Genomic DNA, 22,563 nt, shown 5'->3' with positions numbered 1-22,563 from the left:
GGGGTTGCTGGTCACTGAGAAACTGAAGATGAGCTGGCTTCAGTGTGCACTCGCAGCCCAGAAAACCAAACTTATCCTGGGCTGCATCAAAGGGAGCGTGACCAGCAGGTCGAAGGAGGTCACCCTGCCCCTCTACTCTGCTCTTGTGAGACCTCACCTGGAGTATTGTGTGCAGTTCTGGTGTCCTCAGCATAAAAAGGACATGGAACTGCTGGAACAAGTCCAGAGGAGGACCACGAGGATGATCAGGGGCTGGAGCACCTCCCGTATGAAGACAGGCTGAGAAAGTTGGGGGTGTTCAGCCTGGAGAAGAGAAGGCTGCGTGGAGACCTCATAGCAGCCTTCTAGTATCTGAAGGGGGCCTACAAGGATGCTGGGGAGGGACTCTTCATCAGCGCCTATTACGCCCATCAGGGGTAATGGGTTTAAACTTAAACGGGAAGTTCAGGTTAGATGTAAGGAAGAAGTTCTTTACTGTGAGGGTGGTGAGGCACTGGAATGGGTTGCCCAAGGAAGTTGTGAATGTTCCATTCCCGGCACTGTTCAAGGCCAGGCTGGACAGACCCTTGGGTAAAATGATCTAGAGTGAGGCACTCCTGCCCATGGCATGGGGGTTGGAACTAGATGATCTTAAGGTCTTTTCCAACCCAAACCATTCTATGATTCTATGGCCATTTCTGTATATAACTCTGCCAAATGATAGTAACAGTGGGCTGCTCATAAAGTAGTCAGTGTTTATTTGTAAACTCTGATAATGGAGATATTACAATGGAACTATGGAAGCTGTGACAGTGTTTAATTATTATCAGCTCTGAAGGATGTCGGTAAGCTGAGAACTCCATTCCTTGAAGCTGATGCCTTGTATTCCCTTTGTTTCCCCAGGAAAAACTGAGATCTGATAATCTGGTAACTACCTTACTAGGGTTTACACCTTTAAAACGATTATACAAATTGTATTGAATCCTCTTATATTTATATAATTTCCCTTTGCAATTCAGAAACATATGGAAGAGCTAGGACTACAGCTCTGCAGGTTTCACTAATCAGTGGAATTAATATGTGTCATAAATGCTCACTCTGTGCTATTATAACTTAAATCAAACACCAACAGCCTTTGGATCAGTCTTTCATATGCAAAGAACATGTCAAGAACATTTAAGTACTTGGTTATCTCAAGTTAATTGTTTCACTGAATTTAGGTCTAATATTTTTATTCCAAGTAGGCATAATACCAGATTAAATAAGAAAATGATTTAAAGAATTTAAGGATTAGTCAGTAGACCCTGGTGAGTCCCTTTTGGGTGATATTTCTGCATCCGACTCATTTGTCAAGTATGTAAACTCATTCCTGCCGCTACTAAACATATCAAGAATGGGTTTTTTCCCACAACTGATGCTGATTTTATTTCAGCTTCCTTCCTCAAGCTCAGCAAATTCAATCCTGCTCTCCTAGCTGCAAGTTGCAAGCAATGTCTTCAGTTTCGAAATTCAGAGCCTTCTTCCAGGCACAGGTGAAAAATGAAAATATTTGGAAATGGAAAATGGTATATCTTTCCCTCCCCCCATAGGGCTCAAAAGATGAATACAGTTTACAGAAGTTCTCTTCACACACAAAAAGAGATGTGCCGTAGAAAAGTGTACCAGGAAAGTATAAATTTAAGAGGTATTAGGAAGAAGTAAAACTGGGAAAAGAAGCACTAAGTTTCGTCTTCCAGTAAATCCGAAATTAGTCCATACAGGTTATTCTCTAGTATTCATTTTGGATTGTTGATTATGCTCTTTTGCTATCTCTTATTGCTTAATACTGCACATACAAAAAGACCTCAGTTCAAAAATATCTTGCAAGAACAGCCCAAAGACTCATGTGTGTACAGAAGGGCATTTTGATATAAAAAGACCATTTGATATTTGTGATTCTTTATTGTCCTGTTTTGAAATTCTCAGCCAGTTATTGAAAAGGGCAGAAACCAAAATCAGATGATACAGGCTTATTATTATGCACTTTAAATATAAAATACTAAATTGTGCAGCTCAGAATTTGATTTGCTTGCACAAATACATTTTCAATATCAAAGCAAACAAAAGAGAGAGCTTTTAAATTACTCTTATCCATAATGAATCATTAATTTTGTGCTGTACATAAGCCTAGTCAAAACCCATTAGGCCTTGCATTTGGAAAATCACTTCATATTCTTGGTCAGGCACTTGCAAGAAACATCAGACTCAGTCTGGGCTGTGTGTTTTCTTTGATACCGTAACTAATACCAGAAGATACTAACCTTTGCTAGCAAATTGGATAAAGGCCATAAATATGCACAAGCCAGATCACTAGCTAATTAAATCAGGGTAATTCTACTCATCTAACAGAAAAGCATCCATTTGTATCACTGATGACTGCCCAGGACTATCTCAATTACCAAGATCTAGAAATAACTGCAAGACAGGATTCATGTGTATCAAGGATTAGCTTATAACATGTCTACTTTTCTCTGAGAAATTTTCTTTGGAAAATTGTTCTTTCCATACATTGGAATTACAATCATATTACAAAAGTTAATTGAAAAATGATCAATTCTATCAGACAAACAAGAAGATTCATGTCTTGGTAGATTTGAGGAACAACCTCCAACGAGTCATGATCTATCCTCTACTGACGTCTATGAGATTTCTTTGGATATTTGAGGCTTACAAACATAGACACAGAATAGCATCTGTTGTTGCTGATTACAGATTTCTGCCATGCTTCTAATATCACAAAACCCACGACGGTTCTTGCCTGAGTTGAAGATATATACATTATTTCACTGTGATTACTTTCAGATAAATGTGACTTCGCAATGTTTTCCCTTTTCAGGCTAAGTTTTCAATGTGGTCTAAGCACAAATCTCAAATATTTATCTATAACTCAGTTGAAAACTGAGCTATTTTGGGATACAGTGAACAAATACACTTTCCTTAGAGGCAAATACGTAGCTTTAATTTTGTAAAACCCTCATAATGGAAACAGTTGGGAAAAACATTTGTTATGTGAATGCTGCATCTTTTGCATGTTGCACCATATATGGCATCAGTGATGGCATTGCTCAAGTCTGATATCCACTTAATTTATCAGCAATGAATGTCAGGACCAAATAACAATGAACTTCTCAAGCAGCACCATATTATGTCATGAGTCTCATGACATAAGAAGTAAGTCCTGCATATTCTGCCTCTGGTGTCAGCAAAGATGGAGATAGGCTGGGTTAGGCTGAGCAGCTGCTGTCATGCCTCTGCCACAGGGAAGATCATGGCTCACATCTCCCAACTCAGGGGCATCAGGAGCAGAAACCCTTGATTTTCTGCAGACTTTTGTCTCCTCCTTGTGCCCTCCCCTCTTGACTCTACACTCCGCTCACCCCTCATAACCCTCCTCCAGGTTCTGAACCATAAATCTCTTCCAAGCCACTGGTTTTCAAAATACCATCCTGATCCTTTAAGAGTCACCCACCATCTTGACTTCCAATCTGTCAATTGCCTGCAATAACTTACTTGTTGTTTTAGCACAGCCAGATTCTCCAGAGTACTCTGCCTGCCTAACCTACGAGAGGATGGCATGGCTGTTGATCAAGTAATTCAAGTATCTACTCCAGGGAAACAGGAACTATGGAGTTGTTTTGGGTGCTGGTGCCCAGGCACTGGCAGCTGGGGCTGCAGGGGCCTCTGTCAGGGGAGACCGGGGGCTGCCCCGTGCCAGACACATCCGGCTCCAACAGACCCACCAGAGGGTACAGCTGCGCCTGTCAGCCAAGATGGCAGTGCCTCCATGAAAACATACCTAAGAAAGGGTAGAAAATGCTGGCCAGAAAGAGGAGGAGGAAACAGAAGGAGTGAGAAACAGCACAGGGAACACCAAGTTGAGAGGAGAAAGAGGAGGTACTCCACGGTGAAGCAGAAACCCACGCTGCAGCCCCTGGAGGACCTGCATGGGAGCAGTTCCTGAGGGAACTGCGGCCTATGGAGAGGACCTATGTTGGAGCAGGCAGAAAGCGTGAGCAGGAAGGAGAGGCAGAGAGTCACTGTGGGCTGACCACAGCCCCTCAAACCCCTTGGCCCTGTAGTGCTCGGGGTGGGGGAGTCAGGAGTGAAGTGGAGCCTGGAAAAAGGCAGGGAAAGTGTTCTCTGAATGCATCTTTTTTTTCCCTCCTACTAATTACCAATTAAATATGTGTCTTAACTGACATCAAACTAAGATCGTTTTCCCCAGGGTGAGTCTGTTTTGTCACAGTACGCAATCTCCCTGTCTTATCTCAGCACGTTTTTCCTTGTTCTTTATTTTCTGCAGCTGAGGTGGAGGAAAGGAGTCAGTGGCTAGGTGGGAGTTCAGCTGTTGGGCTAGGCTATCCCAGCACCACAGTAAAGGTACAGATGCTAGAACTTCCCTTGGTAAAGGGGGACACAGCATGATGCAACCTGAAGGAAAACACCAAGAACAATACTCCTTCAGAGAAAACCTCCACCCAGAGGTAACATACACATTTGAATGGCTGCTTACCATACAGAATCACAGAATCCCAAGGGTTGGAAGGGACCTAAAAAGATCATCTAGTCCAACCCCCCTGCAAGAGCAGGGTAACCTACAGTACATCACACAGGAACTTGTCCAGGCGGGCCTTGAATATCTCCAGTATAGGAGACTCCACAACCCCCCTGGGCAACCTGTTCCAGTGCTCTGTCACTCTTACAGTAAAGAAGTTCTTCCTGATGTTAACGTGGAACTTCCTATGCTCCAGTTTACACCCATTGCCCCTTGTCCTATCACTGGATATCACTGAAAAAAGCCTAGCTCCATCATCCTGACACCTACCCTTTACATATTTGTAAACATTGATGAGGTCACCCCTCAGTCTCCTCTTCTCCAAGCTAAAGAGACCCAGCTCCCTCAGCCTCTCCTCATAAGGGAGATGTTCCACTCCCTTAATCATCTTTGTGGCTCTGCGCTGGACTCCTTCAAGCAATTCCCTGTCCTTCTTGAACAGAGGGGCCCAGAACTGGACGCAATATTCCAGGTGCGGCCTCACCAAGGCTGAGTAGAGGGGGAGGAGAACCTCTCTTGACCTACTAACCACTCCCTTTCTAATGCACCCTAAGATGCCATTTGCCTTCTTGGCCGCAAGAGCACATTGCTGGCTCATGGTCATCCTCCTATCCACCAGGACCCCCAGGTCCCTTTCCCCTTCACTACTTTCCAGCAGGTCAACCCCCAACCTGTACTGGTACATGGGGTTGTTCTTCCCCAGATGCAAGACTCTACACTTGCCCTTGTTAAATTTCATCAAGTTTCTCCCCGCCCAACTCTCCAGCCTGTCCAGGTCTCGCTGAATGGCAGCACAGTCCTCTGGTGTGTCAGCCACTCCTCCCAGTTTTGTGTCATCAGCAAACTTGCTGAGGGTGCACTCAGTTCCCTCATCCAGGTCATTGATGAAAATATTAAACAGCACCGGTCCCAGCACCGACCCCTGGGGAACTCCACTAGTCACAGACCTCCAGCTAGATTCTGCGCCATTGACCACAACTCTCTGCCTTCTTCCTTTCAACCAGTTCTCGATCCACCTCACTACTTGATCATCAAGCCCACACTTCCTTAGCTTATCTATGAGGATGCTGTGGGAGACAGTATCAAATGCCTTACTGAAATCAAGAAAAACTACATCTACCGCTCTACCATCATCCCTCCACCTAGTCACTTCCTCATAGAAGGCTATAAGGTTGGTCATACATGACTTCCCCCTCATAAAACCATGTTGGCTGTTCTTAATGACGCCCTCATCCTTGATATGCCTAGTGATGGAGTCAAGAATAAGTTGTTCCATCATCTTTCCAGGGATGGAGGTAAGGCTGACCGGTCTATAATTACCCGGGTCCTCCTTCTTGCCCTTCTTATAGATTGGTGTGACCTTTGCCATCCGCCAATCCTCAGGCACCTCGCCCGTTTCCCACGACTTACCAAAGATGATGGAAAGTGGCCTAGCAATGACCTCCGCCAGCTCCCTCAGCACCCGTGGGTGCATTCCATCCGGAGCCATCGATTTACAGATGTCCAGTTTGCATAGCTGATCCCTAACCCAATCCTCATCTACCAAAGCAAACTCCTCCTTTGTCCTGACTCCTTCTGGGGCTATAGAAATCCGGGGCCCTCGGGGAGAGTCTGCAGGAGTAAAGACAGAGGCAAAGAAGGCATTCAGCACCTCTGCCTTCTTTATATCCTCTGTCTCCAGGGTACCCACTTCGTTCAGCAGTGGGCCTATATTGCCTCTTGTTTTAGTTTTATTTGCTATGTATTTGAAGAAGCCCTTTCTATTGTCTTTAACCCGACTAGCAAGATTGAGTTCCAAGGAGGCCTTAGCTGTCCTAATTGCCTCCCTACATCCTCTAACAACTGTCCTATATTCCTCCCAAGCGGCCAGCCCCTCCTTCCATTTTTCCTCCATTGACTAGTATGTGAAGAAAGAAAAATCTTTAATCAGATTGCCCTTGCTCATGGTCATAGGAGTTGCTAATACCAGAGAAAGTAAGCCTCTGGAAATCCACAAATATATATACTTGTCATATCACCAAATAAAAGCAACACAGTACAGACCCCTGTCAGCTACAACAGACCCTAAATCTGCACTAACACACAGGCTTTTTATGGCTTTTTTTTTTTTTTTTATTTTTTCCTCTTCCTGCTCAGTTTATGTGCTAAGATTTGGTAAAACACAGCAATCTTTTGCAATGTCTTAACATTTCTCCTACTCCTCTGTGGAGTATCACATGCATCTGCACAACCTGTACCCTTCACCCAGAGCTACTTGTAAAGTGTTTTTCTCTTTTTGCTGAATGGAATGGAATGTCCCTATTTTGGATGGCAGGTGTTGGGATACTTGTCCTGAACATTTCCTGTAAGAGTGTTTGCATAAGAGACAACTGCAAGTGTAAACAAAGAGGACGAGTTTTAGACGGCAACATGTAATGCGTCAGGCTACTTTGACAAAAAGGTGCACTGCCTCTCACTGAACAGCAGGGCCTTCTCTGAGCAGATGAAGAGCAGGATGAGGCTTCCCTTGTATCCTACAGGATTATACAGAACCCCCAAACACCCAATTGCTTTCAATTTAAAGGGCACTTTTTAAACATGCGGGAATGAAAGTTTAAAGAGTTTTCACATTCTCTGGGGCCTATTTTTGAAGCACAATAACTACAGCACTTCTATGGTTATACTTTGTAACAAACAGTCAACATTAATTAATGCCAAAAAAACAATGGCATTCCTGAGGAATTACACAGTACAGATACATGAATAGCAAAAGACATGATTAATGTTGTTACACTGAATCTCAGAGGCATTAGTAATAACGTAGTGACTCCCTGTTAAATGCAGTTATTTTCTTTTCTAAATCTTGTCCTCATGCTGGGCTGGGAACCCATCACACCAGCCCATCCAGAATGCCATGACTGAGATGGTGGGGGCAAAGAGGCAATTTGCCACAGCCTATGGAGCTGCAGGATGCTCTTCTCCATGCAGCTGGCTGGGTGCAGTGGCTGGGACAGAGTAAGAAGCAGATAGAACCCTGCCCTCCTGCCCTTTTCCTTCTTCTCTCAGGAGAAAGCTATTCTGTTTGGTCTCCCTGCAGGGTATTCAAAAAAGGGAGGAGGAGGCTGTGCTCTTTGCCTTTACCTAGCCAAACTATAGTCTCTCAGAAGTCATCCATGATTCAACCCAATATACACCCAGGATACAGAGCTCTTCCTCTGCCTTATATTGTGTGGTAGTTTATCTCAGAGTAGTCCTATTGTTTTGCATGAAAGTATTTATAGGGTAAGGTTCATCCGTCAGAAGACTGCTGTGATATTCCTGTCAATTAACTAGAGTACCAAAAGAATGTGAACTTCACAGCATTTTCAATATAAATATGTTCACTGTTTTGATAAGAGAACAATAAATCCAAATAACCCATTCACTTTGCCGTATTAATCAACCTCACTGTACAAGACAAAATGTTCATTTTCTGTTTGCAGAATAAAATGCTGTCCAGAGAGAAATATACAGCAAATTCATTTAGTGTACTATTAGGGAACTAATATCTGCCAGGCTTATGCAACGAACTGGTCTAATAATTGCTGGGAGTTTTGTACTCTGCTACCATAAATGTAAACAATTTGTTGACAAATAAATGCCAGGTTTAAGTATCTTTAAATATGAGGTAAAATATTTGCATAATTATTTTTGAATCGTAAAATTATTTCAATTATATTAAAGATACTTCAATACGCTCAGGGTAGATTAAGGGATGTTTTAAAATAGATTCGGATAAACAGTTTTTGATTCATTTTAAACTACTTTTGTAAGACAGAAAGCACAGCTCAGGCAAGTGATTTCTGATTATCCAGTTACTAGGATGAAGAACCTTCCAGACATGCACACTCACAACAGTATTCATGGATGTATACATGCATTTTGGTATTTTGAGTAAGCCCATTGGAGGCAATATATCCACACTAGTCAACTGCAAAAGTATAAACAATGAATATAGTTTTGTTTGCTTGCTTGGGTCTTTTCAATTTGTTTTGGGATTTTATGGCTAGAACTGTTTGTATAACAATTTAAAAGATACAATATCTGAAGGACTGGAGTCTCTAAAACACAGTTTTGAAGACTATTTTCATTGCTATTAGAAGTAGTAAGGTAACCAAGGTTAGAAAATTCTAAATAAATTACTGCAACTGTGAACAAGACGCAGAAAAAATGCAAAATTTTACCTGAATTATAAACGTTCATGGTAGTCTTTGAAAAAGCTTGAGGCTGATCAACGCTATTTGCAATGCCATAAGATTATGACTGAATTTTACACAAGGAACTATCTTCCTTTTACTGTCATGCTGCTGTTGGTAGACTGAATTCAATTTATAGCTACCACAGCAGGTTTAACGTGTTCTGCTCCCTTTGCCTACACTCACCAACTGTCCCTTCTAAATTAGAAGGGAACCACTGAATTTTTACTGCCACAGGTGACCCTGACCAAGCATATTTTGGCATGCTCCAAACACTACTCAATCACCAGTACTCATCAGCAGCAAAGGCAACATAGTTAAGACAAGACTAAGACAAATGGCTGCACCTAATTTTGTTCAAGGAACTGTTCTAAGTAACCTTACGTGTGCCCTCCTTAAAACAGAGACCTGCATTAATATTTTAGAAGTCTTTAAAAGTGTCAGTCTTAGCACATCTATTTTACCAGTATCTTAATACTGCCAGATTTGCATACTGATCTCAGTATTTGTGAAGCAAATTCAGTATGTGAAATGTGTACTTAACACCTGTGGGACACATGCATATTACACGTGCATAAGCATACATGTGGATGTATTTCATTTCAGGCAGATCAATATTAATTTAAGTGTAAGAAGTCCTCCCACACCAATTTCTCATTGTGTAGCTCAACACCTCTCAAGTCAGTTTGCAATACAGATCTTTCAAGTCTGACTTCATCAGCTGCAATTTTTCATATTTGACGAGAAAGACTTGTGTGGCTGAAAGGAAACCTATACAACTTACTTATTTTCAGTGATTCAGTGTACCAAAAATTCCAATCAAAGTGGAATTACCAGACATGCAAATGAAGCACATAACATTTTCTACCTGGCTATTGGTATTTTTAAGAGAAAATACATGCAAATTAAATGAGAACAGAGGGGAATTTTGGTTTAACAATTTGACAGAAATTAGCAAACGTGCTGTACTGTTACCAAGACCTGCCCTGGCTATGGAATTTTTACAGCAGGTAAATGTAACTTTGTGATCAACAATCTTTTTTAACTGCTCAAAATTTTCCACTCTTTTGCCCAGTACAAGACACAGTAGAAGGCACAGCTCTTAACTGAATTTACCATTTTTGAGCCTGGAGAACAGAAGGCTGTGTAGAGACCTCACAGCAGCCTTCCAGTATCTGAAGGGAGTTTACAAGGATGCTGGAGAGGGACTCTTCATCAGGGCTGTAGCAATAGGACAAGGGGTAATGGTTTAAACTTACACAGGGGAGATTTATGTTGTATATAAAGAAGAAATTCTTTACTGTGAGGGTGGTGAGGCACTGGAATGGGATGGCCAAGGAAGTTGTGAATGTTCCATTCCTGGCAGTGTTCAATGGCAGGTTGGACAGGGCCTTGAGCAACCTGGTCCAGTGTGAAGTGACCCTGCCCATGGCAGAGGGGTTGGAATTAGATGATCTTCAGGTTCTTTCCAACCCAAACTATTTTATGATTCTATAATTCTATGATCTGAGCCTAGATAAGCAAAAACCCAATTTTTTTTCCCTGTATCCCTGGATGATATCATCACAGTTACGTACATCCCCATATATTTTGTGGGAAACTTTCTCTTAATTACAAGCTTTTCATAAAACTGTATTTGAGACAGCCTCTCAGAGCTCATCTTGGTTGTTACCTCTTTGATTCCTCATACAGTCTGAGAACGAGATGAGGACTAAAATGAACCAAGAAAGCCCCCAGACTTTTTACTGGCTCACCCAGTTGGTTGAGACTTGAAATATCCTCTGTGATTTGTATGCATTGGCTCTAAAGCCCGTTCTGGCATTTGGCTGGTGACTGACAGCTGTCAGAATTTGGTATCTAAGCATCACATCAGATCAAGCTGGATTGCTGGGGCAGAGCTGTAGTTTGAATTCTGAAGTACACTTCTCATATAGTTCCAGCTTCTTTAATGGTCACTGTACTCAACAATGACTGATGTTGTGAGCCTGTTCCTTCTGGGGTAAAGCCCAGACTTTCACTTGACTAAGTCAGTCTATTCTGGAGCACTCTGTACACTCCTCTATCACCTCTCAGTAGAGCATAGATTTTTGATTGCTTTTAATAGTACACACTTCCTTCTCTCATCATCGGACATCATTGTCATTTCCTCTTCATAGGCTCTGCTTCTGCATTCCCAAGCTGTATTTTGGGACATCCTAAGCATATCACCAGTTGTTTCAGTCCTTGTGGAAGCTCTCCTGATGTAATCAGAGAAATTAGTCCACCCAGAAAATCTACAAAGCTGGATGAGACTTCCTTCAACTACTTCAGTTTGCTTCTGGAAGGAGTTCAGAGAAACAGTCTCACTCCTTGCCAGAATCTACAAACTACAGTACACTATCAACCACTGATGGACCAATTCTGTGACACTGGTCCTTACGAGGAATGGTACCAAGAAACAAAACCCTTTCCCTGGAGGAGAATGCTGGTCAATCAGCACTACAGCTATTTACTAGCACCTTCATGATGCTGTTGGTCATAACAACTCTTTAATTTACTCAAACTCTATTAAGGGTTAAAAATATGGCTTATGTTGACAGCCAACACTCCTCACTAACAGGAAAGACACGTTGCTGTGGGGCCCAGATCTCAGCTTCTCCTTCGCTGCAGCTGTCTGGGGATAGCAGCTAATTGTATCCACTTGTTTAACCTCAAGGATAGCGTCTGGAGGGGACCAAGTGCCACAAGCATACTTTTTTTTTTTCCAACGGTCATTTCCTCTCTGGTGTAACTTGCATGACAGCATGTGACAAGCAGAAATTAATGGGGACACTGCTGTGCCAATATCTCTTGAATTGCTTTGACACTGGCTGCAGGCTGCCTGCTTGGCCACCCAGCCAAGACCTCACATGAAATGTGGCAAGGGGCCCACAGCTCTATTCACTAACAAGCCAGCTGGTCAGTGATTAGAAAGCTGAAACAATGCTGTGCACATACATCAAGAAAAATGCTTTACAAACAGCTTTGGACTTCAGAGGTAAAGTCTCCTAGAAGAAGAAATCTGTAAATTTATCATCTGGGGACTGCTACCTTCAGCTAACACTACAGATAACGTGGAAGGTCCTGGAAGATCACTGTCCTACACTGTCACCTGAGCAGAAGGGCTAATCTCAGAACAAAGACTAACATCTCAACATGCTCAGTATCATGTGCAAACAGCTTAGACCACATGGATTGTGGTCCAGAGGAGCATTCAAATTATGTAAATACATAGAAATTTATGACAGACCACTCTTCCTAATGGTCTATCAACACCTTAGCAACATTATTGACATTTCTGCAGAAATTTTCAGTGGATTTGTCTGCAGTGTGCCATCAAGAAGGATGAGATTTGTTTATACGCTGATACATAACAACAAAGGACGAGACTTTAGAAGCATCCCAGGGGATTTGGATGACCAGATCTCCTACACCCAAGGCAGCTTTGATCATTTCAGCCAAGCATCCACTAAAATTCATAGGTTCTTTATGAAACACCTACATGGCAACAAGAAAATAAGTCATGCTTTTTTTTGGACCATGAAAAAAAGCAGTCAAACAGATCATCCTACAGATTAGAAACCCCAAACATCATTTAAAATCAGTAGGGCTTGGGCACCTAATTTTCATGGCTCCCTTGAAGTTACAAACTCTGTCCAGCAATTTTTAATAGAAAACACTTGTTTAAACATCACCAGCATGCTCTATTTCCTGATACACACATATCAGGACATATACAGGTACATATGAGTTCAAGGCACTGTAAAAGAAGCTGGCAAGACAGCAGTCGCTTTGTGAATTAGAAACTGGGGTTACTGTAGAGTTTGGACTTTAGGCCTCATTAATTTTGACTGTTTTCATCACAAAAAATCTCTAGGAATTCAGCAGTCATGAACAGCACTTGCATACTAAGGAAGAAGATGGCCTTATATTAGACCCAGATAAAGCCCAGTGAACTCACTGGGACTCTGTCCATCAATTTTCAAAGATGTGAGTTAGTCCCACTGCTTTTAAGTATCTCCGTTCTCCTCCCTCACTCATCAGGTCTAGCAGGACCTTCAGAAAGATGCAGATTCACTTTTTAGAAGCCACTCTTCAATGATTTTTTGGGTTGTAATATACTTGCATGGCAGAAGCATTGTGATGCTCATCAGTGCTGTACAATGGCTCAACATCAGGGTGAACTACTACCTGAGCTGTAGTTACAGGAGTTCATTTAACTTTGCTGCCTCTCTTGCTCCATATTATAAATTCAGGGATAATGGTTAACTACGTCATGAGCGTTGCAAAGATTAACTGGTTAATGTTTTTTAAGTACTCCAAAGATCTAGAATTTCCTTTCATTATAAAGGAATGACAACCTTGAAGAAAGCCAAGGATAAACAGAAGAAGAAAGATTTCTTGTAAGTTATGGGTGGAAATGGGCTTCAAGAAAGAGCCGAAAGGGTACAGTGGCCTACTGAAACCAGCTTGGCAGGAGCCCCAATCCAAGACTTGTACATATAGCTTTGCAATGCTGTTATAGCATTGTATGAATTGTCAAAATAGGGATGAGAATCTTACTGATGCCTTAGTACACCTAAATCAAAAGCAGCGAACAAGACAACTGTTTTTTTTAAAGCACTCAGCAGATTGTGTTGTTCTACATATTCACTGTAGCAATTCATTTGCAATTCTATTATGCTGAATTAAAAAATCCATAGCTCTTGAACCAAGAGCATTACAAAGGAAACAGGCACTCTATCCTACAGCCAAGCCATAGTGATGAGGTCTTGCAAGAGGAGCCAAGCAAGTGCACAAGACCTTTTGTTTTCACAAAAAGCATGAGAAATTTGCTGACAGCACCAGACTAGGGGAACAACTGCTCATTCCCTTCCACTCACATGGTCCATCAACTTTCTCCTTTCTTTTCTTTTAAAAGTAGGGTTTACTTTAAAAAGCAGAATTTCCTACCTTTTTCTTTACTTCTTTCTTTCCTCCCTTCATGCACCCTGTTTCCCTTTTCTGCCCCATCCCCAGTTCTGACCCTTCTCTCCTTCACTGCACCCCATCCCACTCAGCCATCTCCTCTCCCACTGAACTCACTCTCAGGCCTTGTGGTCCTACTCCATCTCTTTGGTTGCTGCCTCCCACAGGCCAGGTGATTACCGATCAAGCTAGGTCAGCAGAAGATGCCAGCTATTAGCATTAGCAGCTCATCGCGGATTTCTGATATAACAAACCTTAACAAGTAGTGATAATGTGTAAGATGTTTGCTGTGCCTGCAGTGGTGGGAATGGTCTCACACATCTAAAGAGTCTCTCTGAAGTTCCATGGGCCATAGCCCCTCCAGTTCTGATCAAAATTGACACTGATCTACATTAGTGTAAATTAGAGTAAACCTTGCCTTGTTTTCATTTGAACACTTGACTGGTTCTTAAAAAAGCGGGCATCTTCGACACAATGAGTGATGAGCCTACTTATTTCTCAGTGTTAGGACAACAGACAAGAATCAGCTCTGCTTTGGGGATGAGGGTGAGTCTTGGGGATGGAGGGAAAGGTGTAACATGAGAGTCAATAGTCTTCTTGGGAGAGGAGAAGATTGCCTCCAGAATCTTTTGACAGTAAAGTGTCACAAGTGATGCATGTGACAAATGTAGCTTGTGACCTATGCATCATTGCTTCTCAAAAGGGTAACTTGTGACAAGCAAAGTAGTACGCTGTTTATTATGTAAGCCAATCTGGAAAAGAAAACAACATGTCTTCTTGTGTGTCTTCACTGTAACCATTCACAGAAAGCCTATGAGGATGAAACTACCTACAGCCTAAACTGGAGCACATACGTTTGTGTTTGCTGAATCAGGCCTTAAAAAGGTAAGTCTTTTGTTTTCCCTATCAACAACAAAAATATTTACAAATTATGCAATACAATATCAAATTCTATATTATTCCAAAATGACAGTCGATTAAGTATAAACAAACTGTATCTTCAGAAGGGCAAGTGAGAGAGGCTAGGGATCACTATCAAAGGACTTTTGTTTTCTTTTGTTTATTAAATAGCAACTGTATTATTTACTGCAGCTTTGCAAGCTAGTGAGCAGCTGGGTGTAACACATTTCCATGCTGTGTAACCTCTCCTTATGCTTCGTTAGATTCCTTATCAGGACCAGAAGAAAAGAAATCTCTCTGTTACGCTTTTCCTGTGGCAAAGGAAAAGACAAGATGATGACTTTCCAGCTCATTTCACTTGTACAACATTCTCATCAATCACCATGGGGTAGGTCTTTGTTATTTTCACTGAAGGACTGTTCTTAGTTTTCTGTCACAATAAAGCATGACTCCACTAATTAGCAAATCAAGGTTACCTCCACCACATTTGCAGAAGAACAAAATGCACACATAAGACTAAAGCTGCTTCTGAAATATTTTCCAAAGCCCCAGTTTCACAGACATAAACCTAAGTTGAAATAGGTCTAAATTCTCTGCACTGAAATGAAGGTTAAAATCTGAAACACTCAGAGTAGTTGAGGTAAGGAAGCTAAACTAACCATTTCATCAAGAACCAAAAGTTTTCTGCTTGTTTTGCGACTTTCTGCTCCAGAAACCAAGCAAAGAAACTGTGGTTTATTTTTATTTTAAATTCCCTGTCAAGTATGCATCTCTTTGCAGTTTTGGTTCACTATAGCCCACGCAGCTTGGCCTCTATTCCCCCTTTCCTATGTCTTCAATAAGCCCTATAGACATCAGCAGGAATTACATGAGCAAACAAAAAGCAAGAAAGGGATATATTCTCATCAACCCAAAACCCTAATAAAAAATGCTTTCTAAGATGGTTTCTCCTCCTTTAACTTCATGTTTTTATACGTCTTTTCCTTTTTGGTCTGTGTTGCTTCTCACCGAATGACAGTTATACACAACATACTATTGTAATAACAAGCATATGGCTCAGAGATCGCTGTTGATTTTCTCAAGTCTCAAATTAGACATTTTTATTTAAAATACATGAAAGACATCTGTATACTCTTTCATTAAATGCATTTTACATTTGTAACATCCTACGTATTCTCTTGGAACCATTTCCATTAAAATGCCGACTCTGGGTTTGGATAGCAAGCATTTCCTTTGTAACACTAAGGGAGGAGTATGTTACTGTCAAAACTTCTCTCTAAAAAGTCCTTGCTAAAATATTTACCCTGCTTGTCAGAACAGGAATATGTGCAGCTAATTCCAAATGAAAGAATATTTTAGAATGAATCATAAACTAGATGTTAAAAAAAGGCAACACTGCCATTCCAGTGCCCCTTCCCTGCTGTAAAACTAAACGAAAAATGACTGTGTTTGCACGCACAGAATATTGTAACATTTTGGAGCCTTCTGAGATTCCTTAATTGTAGTTATGCAATAGAACTGTCATATCCTAAAACAAAGGACAAACATTCAGCAGCTGAATTTATTGGCTTGGAAATGAAATGCTCTTAAGAGATGGCTAACATGTCTTCTTGATTATTTTTGGCATTTTAAAGTTACAGTGCAATGCTTCCTATTGCACAGACCAAAGAAGTGGGACATTTCAGAAATACTTAGAATTTTTATGGCACTGTTTGTAAAGTCACATATTTAGCAACACTGAAAACTGCTGAGCAGTAACTTTGTTTGCAATTAAGCCACTAATTTCAATGCACCCTTTATGGTATAAGGCACTGTTCAGTATTAATAAGGATATAATGTGACATAATGTTATAATGTGCCGGCTTCTAATGAGCTGGCCACGATGGTAAAAAACAGCTGCTTCTTTTAAGTGGGTATTCTCAAGAGTCACGATTTTCAAAGAAGGCAAATGGGAAAATTCTGTGGCCAGAACAGTTATGGTATTAACGAAAAAAGAAATAAACAAACCACTCTGTCAAACCTGTGATCCTCTGGAGCCCTTTTCCAGGACTGAGTCAGTTTACTGCGATGACCAACTATGACACACTTTTGTGAATAGTCAGGATTTGGGCTCCAAAAGTACAGACACTGCTTACACGTAAGTTTTGAGGGAAGACTACTTCCTCACTCTGACAAAGCATTTAAACACAAGCAAAATGCATGTTTATGACTAATCTGAGACTATAGAAACAATGGTTTCAATTCTTCTTTAACCCTGGAATATATCAGGTTATAGTATAGGGTAACAACTGATTCTCCTCTGTTACCTCTTCTAATTCACAGTCTTTCAACCCCACTTCTAAAGCTGAAGAAATCTGTTTACATAAAATTAAGCAGAAGCTTAAGTGCTTTGCTGGAGCAGAGCCTCTGCTCCCTTTGGGGTTTCTCTGTTAAGGTCTACAGTTGAACCACAAGGTTCAGGTATATATTCTAGCATGAGTTTAAATGTTTTAAGTATACAGACATCAGTGGTAGTATTGTATAGCAGTAACGATAACAGAGAAGTAAGAAGAACCTAAAATACTAATGTTTATGAGTCTTTGGATAAGGCTTCCAACCAAAAAATTAAGGACAAATTTGATCTAGGAGCTAAAACCGTTGTTATTTACTCTTAATTGCAAACTTTGGAGGAAAACAAATGAAAGGCTGCTTGCTAACTGATGCTAATAGCATTGCACCACATGCACCCCTGGAGGAACCTGAAGAAGCCCACAATTACATGACAGAAAAATTTGACCCATAGTTGCACTCTGGGGTACAGACATGGGCAAATATTACAAAACCATATCTGTTTTATTAGAACTACAAATAAATTAATCATTTTAATTTCCAAGTATTTTCCCCTGCTGTCGCACCAAGAGCAAGCAACAAACAGTATTTCTGTTATTTTTCTCGCATTTCCATTCTAAATTTTCTGTCTTCTGGCAGCTGCTTGCAAACTTACTAGTAATGTGTGTCTTTGTTTGGACTTCTTAAAAAGAAGGATATTCTCAAAATGGAAGAAAGCTCATTTTATCTATCTCACTTTGAAACCTGAGGAACCTGTAACATGAACCATCTGCTGATTACAGAGCACTGATATATAAAGGAAGCAGTTGTGTAAATGTGTGAAGTGGCTGTGGTGGGGAAACAGCAGAACACAGGAGAAGCACAATTTTAGACAAATAATGCTGTTGTAGGATCTGATTATTATGACTCATGTTTAACAAGGTATTGTGTAAAGGCCAGTCAAAAAGGAGGGCCTATTATGGTGAGCCCTTATACAGTCAAGGGTTTTCATGCAACCTCTTCCATTAAAAGCTTACAAATAAAATGGACAAGACAAACCCCAGGTGGAGAAATGGTGTGACAGTTCCATGACATTACTTTTTTATGGGAGTAGAGTCAGTTAGGAAGGAATAAGCAAAATGGAAAGAGAAGTGATGGACAGAAAAATTCTGGAGGGAGGGAAAGAACAAAAGATTGCTATACATTGTAAATACAAAGTGGAAGTGAGGCAAAAAAATGAAGATGGAAGGGAAGGATGAAGGAAACGGCTGGGAAAAAAAAATGCGATCAGCACAGGCAGAGAACACGGAGTTAAAATCACTGAAAGTTCTCTTGAGTGTCAGAGGTTTTGGCTTTGGTTGCTCCAGCAGCTGAGGGTAGCTGGCTGATGCCACTGGCTGGTGCTTCTCTGCCTTTTTGTCCCTGACAGCCAGAGGATGGGAAGCTGGAAGGAACCATGTCTGTTCTGGTATCTGCAAGGGCAGGTGGGATGGAGGGTCTCCAGGTGACTCTGATCTGACACACTACGTAGGAAGGAGAGGCGCAGCCTCAGCTGGGTCCAATTTCATTCCTTCCCCGTAACTGTAATAGCCCTCATTCCAGCTTGGCTGTATCTGATGATGAGCTAACATAAGCCTATGGGATGGACTCTAGGAATCAGTAGAAATACATGTGTGCACATATATACCCATGTATGTGTATGTGCAGTATGCATTCATGTGTACACATATAAAATAAATAATCTACACCAAAGCACTCCCTAGACATAGGAAGAGAATTGGTGCTATCTCTTCTGTGTTCTTGAACTGTTGATTATTCTCTAAGCATCTGAGTTGACAGTTCTGGCCTCTTTTGGCTCACATCTATTTCGAGATCATGAACTTCATAGACAGTAGAGTGATGATCATCAAGTTTCCCACTCCCTTTCTCCCACTTGCTCAAATAGCAACATTCTTTCTGCAAATATGCCAGAGGACTTTTATAATAATTGTATGTATAGATGCATGTCTTTATGTGCCTATATATATAATTCTTATATTCTTAAAGCTAATTTTAAGTTGTAGATACGTGAACACGCAATACAAAAAAATTCCACCCCATCCACTTGTACGGGACATTGTTCTCTGTCATAAGCTAAATACATCTGTTATAGAGGAAAAGAAACAAAGTCAACATACCTTGATTATATCAGTGTGCCAATAAAGTAACATGCTTCAAATTAATTTTTACTGTGGGATGAAATAACCTGCCTATTCACTGGCATATAAGCAGTGCATGTAGCTAGTGCAAGAGTATTAAATTTCTCTTGGGCTAGAATAAAGAGTTTTATAACGAATAATTTGTTTACTATATTATCTTCTATCAGCTATGAGTTGTCTGTGGCCAACTTCTGAATTATTTTACACTACAGCTGTATACTTGCTGTGAATAAATATGGACACTGTGTGAATATTCTAGTATAGGGAATCTGAGCTGCAGTAACTTGGCTGAGATGGGAAATTGAGTTGGCCGAGTTGGCTATCCTGGTGCAATGCTTCTTGTCCCAGATCAGCTGATTTCCACCCTTAGAATCTAGAGTTCAACAAGAAAAAATATGTTGGCCAGGTTTCCCAAGTATCTGTCTTGTCACAGTTTGTGTCATTCAGTCTCCCCTTCCAAATTAAGTATAAAAATTCCGAAAACGGGTGAAGTATAGCTCTGTGGATATGCAGAAGCATAGGGGCCTTATTTCCTTCCAGTGCAGAAACTGGTAAGAAAGTGATTTCTATCTGCCCCCAACTTTTGTTGATCAAGAATAGATCTTTGAACATCTCCTCTTTATCTCACATATGCTGCAATCTGATCTTCAAATTACTTGTCAAAAATGACATCGATTGTAAGAAAAATTCAGAACATGAGTAAATCCAGACATTTCAGTCTATTGTTCTGCCACCACTTTACGTACGCCATAAGCTGCAACAGCTTTCTCTTAATTGCTTTAACTGTGGCATCTCATCTTTGATGAAGAGAAAGACTCTGAAAACAAGAGTGATGCTTCTGCTGATCACTGAGGTACTTGCAGAGCAAGTTGTGACTATACACCACTACTGAGGCAAAGGAAAGCATCTTGAAAATACTCCCCCTTCCAAGGAATGGCCACAAGCTCGCTGTGGAACAGTACAGCACTGTCTCTGACATGCTGCCTGCCATGTAGCCCCACTTTTACACCTGCTTGAGCATTATCCCTACCTCATGCTCTCTTTCTTTCTTCAGCGGCATCAATGCCTTTTACATAGCAATTGCTACCACACTGATGTTCCAACAGCAAAACTGCAGTGCCACGAATAATCCGAGAGCATCTTCAGAAAATCTGGAGCAGTAGGATCCATAAGGTTTCTTTTTTGCATCACATCAATGTCCAGCTCTGCAGAACTAGCAGAAATTAAATAAGCTGATAACAACATTTCACTTCCAGTGTTTGTAATACTGCCATTTTGCAATGATTTGATAATAAATTCTGCTCTACCAAAGGCTCAATCTCCATCCCTGCCCACAATTCAGAATCTTTTCAGTTTCCTAATTCCCTTTGACTTTCAGAATAATGATGATTTCTGGCCCTCCATCTATTGAAAACAATAGCTTCCTTCTGACTTCAGAAAGCATGTGTCCCTTAGAGCCCTATTGGACTGAACCGCTGCCTTGAGAATTTGGGCCATTAAAAGAAAAGTAGGCTGAGATGTCTATTTAGAGTCCTTGACTGACATCTTTTCACAGCGACATTTCTAATTCAGGGTCATTGTTTTGAAAGGCTAAAATTATTATTTCAGGCAGGTTGCTTTTATGAATTATGCCACAATGTTGCTTGACTGCCTTCCAAACTGGAACAACTGAAAAAATGTGAAGTGCTCCAATGATTTTAAATCACTCTAGACAGGACAGAGTGACTGAAAATTACTGGAGTGCCTCACATTTTTATGAGCCCTCAGTTTGCAAGCAATGGAGGTCTAGGCAGTCCTGGGCTACAGCACTGCAAAAAACCAACTACACGTTATCACCAATTTGAATTTGCAAATGGCAGGAATTTGAAGATATTTAATGCCACCATAATTAAAATCAGAGGCTGTACACTGACTGTATGGGAAACAAATGACAACACCCACAGCAGAGGGAACCGCTACCCTTTGGAAAATATCCTCTTTTTAAGGCTTAGTTCCTCCAGAGCTGTCACTTGTGCTGGGCACCTGCTGTCTCTCCTGCAATCCTTCCACGAAGCAGTCCAAACCCTAGCAGTACGATAACAGAGAAAAAAATAAAAGATTTATCTCACAATAATATATCAGTTCAGTCCTTTTGTTTTTCATGTCTTTTTAGTGGCAACTCTTTCATTCATAATACAGATTTCAAACAAAACTTATTGCAAAATATTCCACAAAGAATGAGGTCCTCAGCAGCTGTAAATGAGCATCATTTCACTGAAGCTAATGGATTTACACCTCTTAGTATCAGTTTTGGGTCTGATTCATTATTTTTGGACTCTAAATTCCTCACTAAGTTTTGCTTCTCTCTTTACCATGAAAGTACTGACAGGAAAATGTTAGCAACAGCTCTTATTCTTAGTATCTTTCTTATTAATTTGAGTAGGCTCTTTTGATGTTGTTAAATATGGCCACACTCTGAAGACTCAAAGTACTGGCGAACCTATTTTCCTGGAATATCTTGTGTTGTTTTCAGAATTGCATGATTGTGTGACATCTGCTCCACATCTCATACGTGATCGAGCGGGTAGGTACAGCCGTGGCAGATGGCTGATGACTCACCTCACAACACTGAACACTGGTTTGCCTTCTGAGAAGCAACATCTTCATATTAATTTTCTAAGAGTCTTGCAAAGATATGACTGGTGTGCCTGATCTGATAGCAGGTAATGTAAGTTACAGGAAATGCACAGGGATGCAACTGCTACATTTATTCTAGGACTGGGGGTAATATTTTAAAATTCAATGTATGGGTTACTATCAGATAAATCCACAAAAGGAAATTAGGTTCACTGCTGTACTTTCTCAATTTTAGGCATCTAAATAGCAAAATCTGGATCCCTGAATCAGATGGAGACCTAGGCTTCCTATACATAGAAGAAACAGAATAATATCCACAGAAGCAATTCAGGAGGAATCAGGAAACACCAGATAAAAAGATATAACTTTGATTTGTCTGCCCTGTTCCAGGCTGTGGGGGAGCACCTTGAAGATTAACAAATCACAGACCTGGGTAGAAGGACATTCCCAGCTCTTATAACATGCCACGACAGATAAAGTATGCACCTGCTGTTATTGGAGATATTTGTTCTGCTCCCTCCTCTGTTGACTGTCACATTGAAACGGGCCCAGCCCTGTTAGCATGTGTAGCTTGGGCAGGCTAAATTTTGATCAGTTATGAGAAAACTACTGCAAGAAGCCACAACTTAACTTACAATGACATTACCTTGTAAAGGTAACTTGCTTCATCGCTAAAGTGAAAGAAACAGGCTAAAAGCTAGGTATCCCCTCTTATTTTTCCAGACTCCTTGGCCAACAGAACAAGATGACTGGGGGGAACTCCACAGAA

At 40.9% G+C, this 22,563-nt stretch overlaps 1 protein-coding gene and 1 long non-coding RNA gene across 4 annotated transcripts in view; one reads left to right on the top strand and one right to left on the bottom strand.

Moving 5' to 3' along the window:
* Positions 1 to 22,563, bottom strand: part of CDK6 (cyclin dependent kinase 6) — a 139,892-nt gene that overhangs the window by 82,790 nt on the left and 34,539 nt on the right. The gene's annotated exons all lie outside the window — the stretch shown is intronic.
* On the top strand, positions 14,506 to 22,556 carry LOC136007898 (uncharacterized). Of its 2 annotated transcripts, XR_010609901.1 has the most exons (4): positions 14,506 to 14,658; positions 14,937 to 15,061; positions 21,691 to 21,741; positions 22,030 to 22,556. It is a non-coding gene; the product is annotated as an uncharacterized LOC136007898 (long non-coding RNA). The 2 variants fall into 2 exon arrangements; XR_010609900.1 differs by lacking the exon at positions 21,691 to 21,741.

The sequence above is a fragment of the Lathamus discolor genome, chromosome 2, assembly GCF_037157495.1.
Source record: "Lathamus discolor isolate bLatDis1 chromosome 2, bLatDis1.hap1, whole genome shotgun sequence".
NCBI lineage: Eukaryota > Metazoa > Chordata > Aves > Psittaciformes > Psittacidae > Lathamus > Lathamus discolor.
The sequence above is the reverse complement of the archived record's forward strand: the minus strand, read 5'-3'. Positions and strand labels throughout refer to the sequence as shown.